Source organism: Artibeus jamaicensis, unplaced genomic scaffold (genome assembly GCF_021234435.1).
Source record: "Artibeus jamaicensis isolate MK-2021 breed Jamaican fruit bat unplaced genomic scaffold, CSHL_Jam_final contig_311, whole genome shotgun sequence".
Taxonomy (NCBI): Eukaryota; Metazoa; Chordata; class Mammalia; order Chiroptera; family Phyllostomidae; genus Artibeus; species Artibeus jamaicensis.
Window position 1 is genome coordinate 7333597 of NW_026521717.1, and position 14380 is coordinate 7347976.

The 14380-nt window shown below is 39.3% G+C and overlaps 1 protein-coding gene across 2 annotated transcripts in view; it reads left to right on the top strand.

Annotated features, from left to right (window-relative positions):
* Positions 1–14380, top strand: part of BMT2 (base methyltransferase of 25S rRNA 2 homolog) — a 161262-nt gene that overhangs the window by 122110 nt on the left and 24772 nt on the right. The gene's annotated exons all lie outside the window — the stretch shown is intronic.

A 14380-nucleotide genomic window follows, 5' to 3' on the forward strand; every position in this document is an offset into this window, starting at 1 on the left:
TTTTCTCAATGCTGTGTTCCCAGCACCTAGAAACATGCCTAGTACACATTAAGTACTTTTTGAATAAAAGAATCTAATCTTACTTTCAACCTGGGTTTGAATCTCTGAACCTCAGATTTCTCATTTGTATAATGAGTTTAGTAATAGATCATACTTTACAATTTTGTTATAATGTATGCTTGAGGAAAAGTATTTAAAGCACTTAGTTAAGTACTTGTTATATAGTAGGTGCTAAAGAAAGATTTTATATTCTTATTGAGAAGTTCCTACATGAAAATTCAACTTTTACATAAATCTTTAATTTTGATGAGCATGACTCTTTAGATTAAATCTATATAGTAATATTGAGGAACAAGAAAATGCTAAAACCATTACTGTCATTTCTACTTCCTACAGATGAATAAATGTTTATATTAAAGCAGCTCTTCTTAGGTTTTCACTGCAGAAAATTCCTGTGTCATCAGGAATTAGAGTTTTAAAGGGTAGGTGACTCTCACCTTTCTTCCTCAAGATACATATTAGAGATGTCCTTCAGAGACTACTGAGACATGATAACCATTTGATCTGAACCTGAGGCTTAAATATTATTCTTAAAGTATTTAAGTTGTTTACAGACGGGGCTATAAACTTTCAATTCTAAAGTTATTAGAGAAAGCAAAACAACTTCTATATATAAGTTTAGTAATAGGATCATAGTTTTACAGTTTCAGAACCATATAATTAAAATTAAAGGAAGAGTTCCAGTTAAAAATGGAGTAACAGTGGCCAGATTGATTGATTCTCTTTTCTCTGCCTAAAGCAACAAAAAAGTGAACAAAATATTCAAAATAATTTATAAAACAGTACACATCAATTAATGATGGATAATAATCCCCAAGAGACTGAAACCTAGATGAGCCCTAAAATTGCACCTGCATATAACCTTCAGAGTTTCTAGGACATAGCACAAAGAGAGGTTCCCAGCCCCTCTGATTCCCATGAGTTGTGGAGGTGGAGCTGAGAGTCCTAGCAGAGCAAGACAGATAAAATCCCTAGGACAGAGTACCAAAGATATGAGAGCTACACAGAGGGAAAACTCCAGGTGTGCAGAGCTCTCTTTTAGTACACAGCTGAGTATTAATCAGTGTGTGTGTATGTGTGTGTGTGTGTGAGAGAGAGAGAGAGAGAGAGAGAGAAAACTGCATGAGACTGAAGGAAGCACCACCTGAAAGGATTAGAGGTTATAGTGCTTGGCATTCATACAGGCTGGAAATACACACAGGCTAGAAGTAACCACACTGGAAAACTTAAGAACCACAATGCATTTTGTAGAGTACACAACAGAGCCTTGCCTTACTGGTGAGAATAATTAGCCTTAGAATAAAAACTGCTTCAGTTCCACCTAACAAATTTTAAAAGCTAGACCCAAAAAGATCAAACTGTCTCAGGTAACTTAACTATGCCCCAGAACAAAGCTCAAGAATATTTATAGCAATGCAAAGTCATCCAGCACCCAACAAGATGAAATGCACCATGTCTGGCATCCAATAAAGAGGTAATCAGCCAAGGAAAGAAGCAAGAAAATAGGATCCACAATGAGGAGATAAGTCATCCAGCAAAGACCAACCCTGTACTAACATAATGTTAAAATTAGAAAATGGGAGGGCCAAGATGGAGGAGTAGGTAGACACACTTTGCTTCCTCGCACAACCAAAGTTAGGATATCAGCCAATTCAAAAACAAAAACAGCCAGAACTGCCAGAAAATTGAGCTTCTATGGGAGTCCCAACAACTGAGTTAAAAAAGAAATGTTCATCCAGACTGGTAGGAGAAGTAGACACAGGCAACCAGGTCAGAGAGGACACATAGCAAGGTGGCGGCAAGGACCAAGTGGTCCCACATTCACTTGCAGATAATCCAGGAGGAACAACTGGAGGATGAGACAGACCAGCACAACCCATTATTCTAGCTTGAGAAAGTAAAGGCTCAAAACCTTTGGCTGTAAAAATATGCAGGGGTAGCAGTGGCAGGAGAAACTGCCAGTTTCACAGGAGAGTCTGTTGGAAGGGTCTACAGGGTCCTAGAACATACACAAACCCGCCCACCTGGGAATCAGCATCAGGGAAGCACCTAGAAGGGGCAGTTTGCTGGTGGGAAGCAGGGGAAGTGACTGAAAGTGGGGCAAGAACTGAGCAAGCACCATTGTACCACTCTAACCCCTTCCCCACATGCAGGGCCACAATGCAGAATCATGGATTGCCTGCCCTGACGAATACCTAAGGCTCTGCCCCTTACAACATAACAGGTGTGCCAAGACAAAGAAATATGGTCCAAATGAAAGAAAAGATCAAAACTATAGAAAAGGAACTAAGCAATGAGGAGATAGCCAACCTATCAGATGCAGAATTCAAAACACTCATATTCAGGATACTCACAGAAATGATTGAGTACAGGTGCAAAATAAAGGATGAAGTGAATTCTATACAAAGTGAAACAAAGAAAAAATATAGGGAATCAACAATGAAGAGAAGAAAAACAGGACTCAAATCAACTATTTGGAACAAAAGGAAGAAATATTTAAATAGAATAGAATGAATAAATGAGAATTCAGAAAAATGAGGAGAGGCCTAGGAACTTCTAGACAACTTTAAGCATTGCAACATCTGAATCATGTGGGTGCCAGGAGGAGAAGAGGAAGACCAAGAAATTGAAAACTTATTTCAAAAAATAATGAAAAAAAACTCTAATTTGCTGAAGGAGATAGACATACAAGCCCAGGAAACTCAGAGAGTCCCAAACAAGTTGGACCCAAACAGGAGCACACCAAAACACATGATTAAATTACCCAAGGTTAAAGATAAGAAGAGAATTTTAAAAGCAGCAAAAGAAAATAAGATAGTTACCTACAAATCTGATTTCTCAAAAGAAACCTTACAGGCAAGAAGGGGCTGGAAATAATTATTCAAAGTCATGAAAGTCATGATAGAGTAATCTTGGATGTAGGTAGGCCCAGTCTTGGCCCTTGGACCTACATCCAAGATTACTCTATCCAGCAAAGCTATCATTTAGAATGGAAGGGTAGGTAAAGTGCTTCCCAAACAAGATGAAGTTAAAGGAGTTCATCGCCAAACCCTTATTATATGTAATGTTAAAGGAACTTATCTAACAAACTGTGAACAGTAAAATGACAATAAACTCACAACTATCAACAATTGAATCTTTAAAAAAAGTAAGCAAACTACTAAACAGGAACAGAATCACAGAAATGGAGATCACATGGGTATCAGAGGGGGAAGGTGAGAATGGGAGAAATTTACAGGGAATAAGCACATTATGGTAGGTACAAAATAGACGGGGTGGTTAAGAATAGTATAGGAAATACGGAAGCCAAAGGACTACCTGTACGACCCATGGACATGAACTAAAAGATGAGGAATGTTGGAGAGAATGAGGGTACCAGGTGGAGTGGGATAAAGGGAGAAAAATAAAAATGGGAGAACTGTAATAGCATGATCAATAAAATTAAAAAAGAAAAACTGGAAAACAAGAACATTAAAATAGGGGCATTATGACTATATTCCATGTGTACAACAAGTTAAGTAAATACATAGAAGACATTTTTTTTAATATTTTTTAAAGATTTTATTTATTTATCTTTAGAGGGGAAAGGAAGGAGAGAGGGAGAGAAATATCAATGTATGGTTGCCTTTTGTGCGTCCCCTGCTTGGAACTGGCCTACAGGGAACCAGCCTGCAACCCAGGCATGTGCCCTGACTGGGAATCGAACCGTGAATGTCTGGTTCGCAGGCCCGCGCTCAATCCACTGAGCTACACCAGCCAGGGCAGTCATTTTAAAATATGCAAATCTAATTTCTAGAAAGGGATTATTACAATATATAAGAAATACAAACTACATGGAACTAATGATATAATTAAATATTACAGAAAAAAAGTTAAATTAAAGACAAAGCAATAAAACTACCTCAAATTAAACATAGAAAAGATAATTTTTTAAATGGAAGAACATCACAATTTTAAGTGGCCATATTTTAAATGGTGAAATACAGACATAATTGGAGTTCCCCAGAAAAGGGCACAGGGTTAAAGAAATGAGTTTTCAAACTTGGTAAAAGCTATAAATCTACAAGTCCAAGAAGCTCAATAAACCTTAAGCATACACAAACAAAGAAAAAGAAAGAAAATTACATCCTGGCTGGTGTGGATTGAGTACTGGCCTGCAAACCAGAGGGTTGCTGGTTTGATTCCTAATGTAGGACACATGCCTCAGTTGCAGGCAAGGTCCCCAGTAGGGAATGTGCTAGAGGCAACTACCACACTGATGCTTCTCTCCCTCTCTTTCTTCCTTCCTCTCTCTTAAAATAAATGAGTAAAACCTTTAAAAAAATTATACCAAGGAACATCAAACCTCTCCCCCCTAAAAAAACAGTGATAAAGACTATCTTAAAAAGTAGCTAAAGATTTATGAAATGAAAAAGATGTTAAAAGATTAAAAGATGATAAAAAGTTGCCAACTAGGATCCAGACTTAGTGAAAATATCTTTCAAAAATCAAGGCAAAATAAAGTATTGTTTTAAATATATAAAACTTGAAAGAATTCAAGATCAGCAAACCTGCATTATAAGTAATGTTGAAGAAATGCTTCAGCCAGGTGAAGATACAGATCTGCAGATAATAATGAAGGGTACAGGAAAGAATAATTTCATAGCTCTAAAAAACATACACTTTTATTATTTAAGATCTTTAAAAGATAACTGGCCATTGTTAGGGCTTAAATCTACTCCTCCCACCTTGGCTGGTGTAGCTCAGTGGATTGACCTTGGGCCTGCGAACCAAACAATCACAGTTCAATTCCCAGTCAGGGCACATGCCTGGGTTGCAGGCCAGTTCCCAGCAGGGGACACATGAAAGGCAACCATACATTGATATTTCTCTCCCTCTCTCCTTCCCTTCCCCTCTAAAGATAAATAAATAAAATCTTTAAAAAAATATCTCCTCCCAAAAAGATATGTAAGAGTTTTAAACCCTATTATGTGACTTTATTTTAGAGATAGGGTCTTTTCAGAGATAATCAAGTTAAAATTAGGTCATCAGGATGGGCCCTCATTTAATATGACTGTGTGTTCTTATAAAAAGAAATTTTGACATACATACACAGGAAGAATGTGATGTAAAGATGGAGGCAGTGGGATGATGCATCTACAAGCTTAAGAGCACCAAAGATTTCTAGGAAACAAAAGCTAGGAGGAGGGTATGGAATAAATTCTTCCTACAACCCTCAAAAGTACCAACCCTGAATTAGTTTGCTGACTTCTAACCTCTAGAACTATGACAATACATTAATGTTGTTTAAGCCACCAAGCATGAGGTATTTTGTTATGGCAATGCTAGCAAACTAATGTAACCATTTAAATAAAAGTAATATAGAATGGGGCTTATAATGTATGTAAAAATAAAATGTAGGATACCAGTAGCACACAGAATGAGAAGGAAGAAATGGAGATATACTATTTTAAGGTTATTACACAAGAAGTAGTGAAATATTACTTGAAGATAGACTCTAATATATTAAAGATGTATACTATAAGTACTGAAGCTAATGAGCCAACAAAGGAGATAAAATGGAATCCTGAAGAAATTTAGCTAATTTGAAAGGTGGCAAAAAAAGGAAGAACAGAAACAATGAAGAGATGGCACAAATACAAGATAAATAGCAAAATTACAGATTTAAACCCAACTGTATCAACAATCCCCTTAAATAGCTATGACCCCTACTAAAAGGCAGAGATTCTCAGATTAAATAAAAATGCATTATCCAAATTGATGCTGCCTATAAGAAATTCACTTCAATTATAAATGCACAAATAACAGCAGGACAATGGATAAAAGAAAGCTAGAGTGGCTATTATAATCAGATAACGTGGATGTCAGAACAGAGAATATTAACAGCAATAAAGAGGGTCATTTCATAATGATGAAATGGTTAAATCAGTCCTGAATATTTATGCACCTAATAACAGTATCAAAATACATAATCCAAAAACTGATAAAATCACTAGGAGAAATAGACAGTTATAAAATTAAAGTTGGAGATTTGAATAATTCTCTCAACTAATGACTAGAACAATTAGAACATTAATCAAAGAAGAACCATCAGGAAAATTGGGGTACATTCTAGAATGAAGATAAACAAAAACCTGAGATACTAACATGCCTAAGACAAAAAAAAAAGTAGTATTTATTGGAAATTTTTCAGAACTAAACATTTTTATTAGAGAAAAAAGAAAATCTCAATGCAATGAGATCAACTTTCCAGCTAGGGGGGGAAAAGCACAATAAATCCAAAGGACAAGAAAGAAGTAATAATGATAAAAGCAGAAATCTGATTAATGAAATAGGAAACTTTCAGAAAAAGAAGGGGAAATCGAGAGTGACATCAGTATCATGGCAGTGTGGGAAAACCTTAGTCTCTTCTTTTAAAGATACAGCAGGTTGGACAACTATAATTCCACAAAGAATTCCCTGCTGAACAAAAAATGTCCATGACTCTCCCATTGAGACATCTGAAGGTGGGCTTTAGAAGTGAGCAGCTGAGGCATGGAGGGCAAAGATGACAGAGGAGGGAGCTACAGAGGCATTCCAACAATTGTGGCAGCTCCAGCAGATGCTGTATCACTGGAGTAGGACTGCAACCTCCTCTTGGCAGAGCAGAGGCTGGTACACATTGAAGCCAAGCCCAGGGACAGTGGCCAAGAAGTGGTGCAAACGGTGGCACTGCTGTGAAGCAGCCACCATCACCAAGGGAAAAAAAACAAAGATACAAATGTACAAGTCTACCCAACTCTCACCCTCCTGTTGCCTGCTGTTTACAGCAGAGGCAGCAACAGTGGAGGCAGGTTGTGAAGGGGTAGAAGTAACACTTTAACTGGAGTGGCCTGTACTCATTTGAGCTGAACTCAGTGGAAAGAGTAAAGCCACAGATATGCAACAGCCCACTTATTCCACCTACACACTCCAACCATTGTGGTGCAACCTGGTAGAGGGAACAGGGACACCTCAGATAGTGCATTGCAGCTAATCACTTGTAGTTGCAAGAAAGCAGGGTGGGGAACTCATAGACCTGGATTCCCATTGCTGGCCACATACTGCCATGGAGGTGATGCCCTGAGGCTGAGTAGACCACTTATACAAGGGATCCCATCTCCTCAGGGAATACAGGGCATTTTCCACTTTAAGGTAACACCACCCCACAGAATTCCTGAAGTCCCATTACTACAGGTAAGGAAAAAATTGCACTGTAGCACCACTTACTGGAAAATAACTATCAACCTGTTAAAGGGTAAAAGGCAACAAGTACTTTAAAAAGCAGACAAATAATACATCATGTACTATGAAAAACCAAGATGACAAGGCAGGTCTGAAATAAAGTGAAAAATCTCCAGAAAGTAAACTCAAAGACCTGGAATATTGTGATTTAAATGACAGAGAATTCAAGATTGCTTGCTGCTATGAATAAAGATACAAAAAACTTCAAGCAATACAAGAAAACTCATAAAGACAGTTCATTGAGCTCAGAAGTAAAATCAACAAACAAAATATGGACTTTATGAAAGAGATCGACACTATGAAAAGGAGCCAAACAGAATTTTTAAAGCTGAAGAACTCAATAAATTAGATGACAAATGAGTTAGAGAGCTTAGGAAAATAGAGCAGACGGGATGGAAGGAAGAATTGGTGATATTTAAGATAGAAATCTACATATGGTGCAGATGGAAGAACAGGGAGAATTGAGAGTGAAAAAATAAAACATGAAAGATCTCTGTGAGAACTATCTGACTACATTAGAAATAGCAATATAAGAATATAGAGTATATCAGAAACAGAAGACAGGGAGAAGGGAACAGAGAGCCTGTTCAAACAAATAATAGATGAAAACATCCCAAACTTATAGAAAGAGCTGGACCTTGGAATCTAAGAAGTTAACAGAACACATAATTAACTCAATTCAAAAAGACTTTCCCCAAAACTCTCAGAAGTTTATGACAAAGAGAGAATTCTCAAGGCATCCAAGGAAAAGAAGACTGTGCCATATTAAGAAAACCCCATTACAATAACATAATCAATTTTTTTTCAGGAGAAACCCAACAGTATAGGAGAGAGGAGAATGAAATATTCAAAATATTGAAAGGAAGAACTTACCAACTAAGAATAATATATCCAGCCAAATTATACTTTAGATATGAAGAAAAAAATAAAGGCTTTCCCAGATTTTTTTAAAAACTGAAGAAATTTACCATCACATGACTGCATTATGGAAAATAAGGGTATTCTTTTATCTGAAACAAAAAGACAAAAGGGTACAAAATTGTGAGCAAGATGACAGCAACACAAAATTGCAATACTTGTTCAGAGTAGGACTTAACAATAAATATAACGCAAAGGTTAAAGTAGGTAAAGGCATTTTCCAAAAAGAAAACAGCTTATACAGTTTGGAGATGAATGCATGGCAAAAAAAGAGGAGGGATAATTTGTGAAAACAAACATAAAAGAGGAAGGATGGAATGACTAGAGTTGCACAGGTAAATGGAGATAAGATACAATAAGAAGAAAAACATTTGTACATAGCAAACTTTTTTGCATGAACTTAATAGTAACCACGAAACAAACTTAAGAACTGAGACACTTACCATAAAATAGAGGAACCCAAGGGAATACAATCATAGAATACCAGCAAGCTAAAATAGGAAACAGAAACAAGGAAAAATAAATAATGGAACAGAGAGCAATCACAAAACAAAAGATAAACTGGCTACAGGAAACCCCTATATATCAGTAATCACCCTACACCTAAATGGATTGAACTCACAAATAAAAAGACACAGACTAATGGATGCATTAAAAAAAAAAAGACCAAATTATATATTCCCTTCAGAATATACATCTCAGCTACAAAGACAAACAGACTCAAAGTAAAGGGGTGGAAGATGAATCTCCAAGAAATGGCATCCAGGGAAGAGTGTGTGTCACTGTGCTCATATATGACAAAACAGATTTCAGAATAAAAATGGTAAAAGAGACAAAGACTTTTATCCTGATAAATGGGACAATGCATCAAGAAGACATAACACATCAATATACATGCATCCAACCTGGAAGCAACAAAATACATAAGTAAAGCAATTACTAACAAACCTAAAGGGAGAAACTGACAAACTACCATTATATTAAAGGACCTAAATACCCCATTGACAGCAATGGATAGATCATCCAGACAGAAAAACAGTGAGGAATTTCGGCCTTAAATGACATATTATACCAAATGGATATGATCTACACATGCAGAGATTTTTATCCCGGAACACCACAATATTCATTCTCTTCTAGGGCTTGTGGAACATTTTCGAGGTTAGACCATATGTTGGGGCACAAAAGTTAGCCTCAACAAATTTAAGAAGATTGAAATCATACCACACATGTTCTTCTACAATAATACTTTAGAATTGGAAGTTAACTGCAAAAAAATAAAATTGGAGAAAACTCAAATATGTGGAAGTTAAATAATAAGCTAATAAACTGACTGGGTCAAGGAAGAAGTAAAATAGACCAAAAGATATATAGAGACAAATGAGAATGACATGATATGTCAAAATTTTGGAATGCAGCAACAAGAGAAAGTTGACAGCAACAAAGAGCTGATTCTTTGAAAATAATAATTAAATTGACAAACTTCTGGCTAGATTCACTCAGGAAGAAAGAGAACCCACTCAAACTAAATCAGAAACCAAAGTGGCATAGGATCAAGTGTGGGAGGTGAAAGTGGGTGGGGGAGGGAAGAGCAGAGGAGGGGAAATGGAGATGACTATAATTGAACAACAATAAAAATAATATTTTTTAACAAAATGAAACAGGAGGATTTACAGCCAGGATGGAGGCATAGGTAGACACACTGTGCCTCCTCGCATAACCAAAAGAAGGACCACAACAACTTAAAAACAGAAAACAACCAGAACTGACAGAAAATCGAACTAAATGGAAGTCCAACACCAAGGAGTTAAAGAAGACACATTCATCCAGACCGGTGGGGGGTTTGGAGACAGGCAGCTAGGCAGAGAGGACTCGCAACAAGGCAGTGCTTGGAAGAATGGGCACTCAAGGCTGCAGCTGGGCAGCTAGGCAGCAGTGGGCGGACCCGGCGACGTGGCAGATTGCAGACTGGGTTGTCCCACATTCGCATGCAGATAAACCAGGAGAAACAACTGGGGAACAGGACAGACCCATAACCCAGGGCCCCAGTACAGGGAAATAAAGCCTCAAACCACTGATTGAAAACCCCTGTGGGGGTTGAAGCAACAGGAGAAACTCCCAGCCTCACAGGAGAATTCCTTGGAGAGACCCACAGGATCCTAGAATGTACACAAACCCACCCACATGGGAATCAGCACCAGAAGGGCCCAACTTCTTAAGGGAAATGGGGAAGTGACTGAAATCTGGCAGAGAGCAGAGCAAGTGCCATTGTTCCCTCTCAGACCTCTTCCCCACTTACAGCATCACAATACAGTGATGTGGGTTACCCCAACCCCTGAACACCTAAGGCTCCACTCCTCACTATGTGTAACATGCTCATCAAGACAAAAAAAAAAAAAAAAAGGAAACTTCCACCAAGATGGAGGCATAGGTGGATGTGTGGTGCCTTCTCACACAACCAAGTTTAGAGACAACGAAATATTAGCAACAGAAAACACGGCCAGAACACGGAAAATTGAACTTTTCGGAAGTCCGTTAACAACAAATTCTTCAGCCTGACCGGTAAGGGGCGAAACCAGCAGCTGGTGAAGCGGGATTGCACAGGAGGTCTCGGTCAGCCAGACTCAGGCGCGGAATCCAGACGCGCGGAATCCAGGCACAGAGTTGGACCTAGTGAGCAACCGAACGAGCCACCAGGCGAGCGACGGCGGAGGAGACAGCGGGGAAGCAGTGCTACGTGTTGACTGTGGTCGCCCATTTGTGCATGAGCGGACAGGCGAGGGAGTGGGCGGTTGGATGGGGCCTGGTGGGTCCCCACAGCAAGCGGCAGTAGAGGGCACCACCATTTCCCCACTTTGACGACGCCCCCACATACAGCGTCACAACCCAGCAACCTGGGAATCCAAGGTGCTGCTTCTCACACTTAAAGGGCCGGAACAGACCAAGAATGGCGCAGGAGGATCTCAGAGCCCCAGAGCCAATAGATCTAAGCGATGAAGAAATAGCAAAACTCACAGATGCACAGTTTAAAACATTGGTGATCAGGATCCTCACAGAACTGGTTGATTATACCGACAAATTAGACAAATATATGAAGGCGAAACTAATTGAAATGAATGGAATTACACAGGACACCAACAGCAATGAAAAGGAAACTGGGACTCAAATCAATGGAGTGGACCAGGAGAAAGCAAATAATGGTCAAACAGAAAAGAGTCAAGAAGCAAGAATTCAAAGAAATGAGGAGAGGCTTAGGAACATCCAGGACATCTTTAAACATTCCAACATCCGAATTATAGGGGTACCAGAAGGGGGAAGGGAACAGCCACCAGTGGAAAACTTATTTGAACAAATAATAAAGGAGAATTTCCCCAATCTGGAAAAGGAAATAGACTTCCAGGAAATCCAGGAAGCTTAGAGAGTACCAAAGAAATTAGACCCAAGAAGAAACACACCAAGGCACATCATCATTACATTAGCCAAAATTAAAATGAAGGAGAGAATCCTAGAAGCAGCAAGAGCTAAGGAGACAGTCACCTACAAAGGAGTCCCCATCAGAGTGTCAGCAGATTTCTCAAAAGAGACCTTACAGGCAAGAAGGGGCTGGAAAGAGGTATTTCAAGTCATGAAAACCAAAGACCTACAACTAAGATTGCTCTATCCAGCAAAACTTTCATTCAGAATGGAAGGACAGATTAGGTGCTTCTCAGTTAAGATCAAATTCAAGGAGTTCATCATCACCAAGCCCTTATTATATGAAATGTGAAAGGGACTTATCTAAGAAAAAGAAGTTAAAGAAACATGAACAGTGAAAGGACAGCAAACTCACAGTTATTAACAACCACACCTAAAACGAAAGCAAACTAAAAGGACAGCTAGATCAGGAGTGGAAACATAGAAATGAAGATCTCAAGGAGGGTTAGCAACAGGGGAGTGGGAGGAGGAGAAGGGGGGAGAAGGTACAGAAAATAAGTAGCATAGACGGTAGACAGAAAATAGATGGGGGGCAAGAATAGTATGGGAAATATAGAATCTAAAGGACTTGAGACACATGGTTATAAACTAAAGGGAGGGTGATGGTGGGGATGGGGGGGTAGGGTGGAGGGGAATGAAGGGGGGAATAGAACAACTGTAACAGCATAATCATTAAAAAAAATTTATAAAAAGACAAAAAAAATGGCCCAAACAAAACAACAGATCAAAGCTCCAGAAAAAATACAGCTAAGCAATAAAGAGATATCTAACCTATCAGATGCACAGTTCAAAACACTGGTAATCAAGTTCCTCACAGAATTGGTTGAATTTGGTCACAAATTAGAAGAAAAAATGAAGGCTACTCTAAGTGAAATAAAAGAAAATGTACAAAAAACCAATAATGATGAGAAGGAAACTGGGATTCAAATTTATGGTGTGGACCAGAAGGAAGAAAGAAACATCCAATCAGAAAAGAATGAAAAAACAAGAATTCAAAATATGAGGAGAGGCTTACGAACCTCCAGGACATCTTTAAATGTTCCAACATCCAAATAATAGGGCCACCAGAAGAAGAAGAGGAAGAGCAACAAATGGAAAACATATTTGAACAAATAATAAAGGAGGACTTCCCCAATCTGGCAAAGGAAATAGACTTCCAGGAAGTCCAGGAAGCTCAGAGAATCCCAAAGAAGTTGGACCCAAGGAGGAACACACCAAGGCACATCATAGTTATATTACCCAAGATTAAAAATAAGGAGAGAATCCTAAAAGCAGCAAAAGGAGACAGTTGCATACAAAGGAGTGCCCATAAGACTGTCAGCTGATTTCTCAAACCTTTCAGGCAAGGAGGGGCTGGAAAGGATTATTTGAAGTCATAAAAGGCAAGGACCTCCATCCAAGATTACTCTATCCAGCAAAGCTATCATTTAGAATGGAAGGGCAGATAAAGTGCTTCCCAGATGAGGTCAAGTTCAAGGAGTTCATCATCATCAAGCCTTTATTTTATGAAATGTTAAAGAGACTTATCTAAGAAAAAGAAGATAAAAATATGAATGTTACAGAACAACAGAGGCCAAGGGTCATTATGTCCACCACCCTAAAGGAAAGACGTCTCTCAACGCCAGAGATTTGTGGAAAGGAAAGGAAATGTTTATTTAATGCTATACAGACTTAAAGTAGTGACCTAACATCTTCATTAAAATACCAAAGTCCTTTAGGATACCCACAGATGCCCACAGTGCTTCCTTCTCCCCCTGCTCTAATTCAGGGTACTGTAACTCAGGAAAAGAAGCACACATCCATGTCCCAGGCCACTGGCACCCTTAGCTGTGTTCTGTCCAGGCAGGATCTCCAATTTATCCAAAGCCATGTGGCACCTTCTCGTGGTCTACTGGCAAGAGTTCTTTGTACTCATTTTCCAGGCAAAGTCTTTCCTGCTTCCCAAGCCACAGGGCCAAAGGGAGCACCCTGAACCTGCGTGGTCCTCTTCTACCAAAGTTGCAGGGGTCTGCACTCTGGCCAAACCATGTGGATCTCTTTTTCCTGGCAAATGCAAAAGGGGGTCCTCACTCTGGCAAAGCCACATGGCACTCTCTTCAATGGCTGCAGTGTCTGGGTTTAAATGCCTGCTCTAATCTTCCTCTGTACCCCCATTTCTGACTCCTCCTACAATCAATTACACCTCCCAGCATTCCTGTATTCAAGTTTACTGGGCTGCCATTGTGAGTCTGGGCAGGTGTGGCCCCATGTCATGGAGCCAATCTTTTCCAAACTCCCACACAGGCACTGGAACTCGGGAGACCTGCTCCCCAGTTACATCTTGAGGGGGAGTAACTTCCATCCCCCTGGCTTCAAGCATGGCCACAGCTATTTAACATACCTAAGAGACCCACCAAAGGCTACAGATATGTTAAATGACCATGCCATGGATTAGCTGTAAGGCTCTGGCTGTACAAAACAGCCCTGCATGTTCCTGCTCCATGTGTCCCTTCCCCCAACTCACACCTGTGGGGTAAGGGGTGAGGAAATCTTATACGTCTTTCCAATATTTCCAAGACACCTTGAGTTCTGGACCCCATTCCAAACCCCTTTTTGGGGCCCCACTCTTGGCTGCACCCTGTATCATGAATAGTAAAATGACAGCAAACTCACAATCATTAACAAC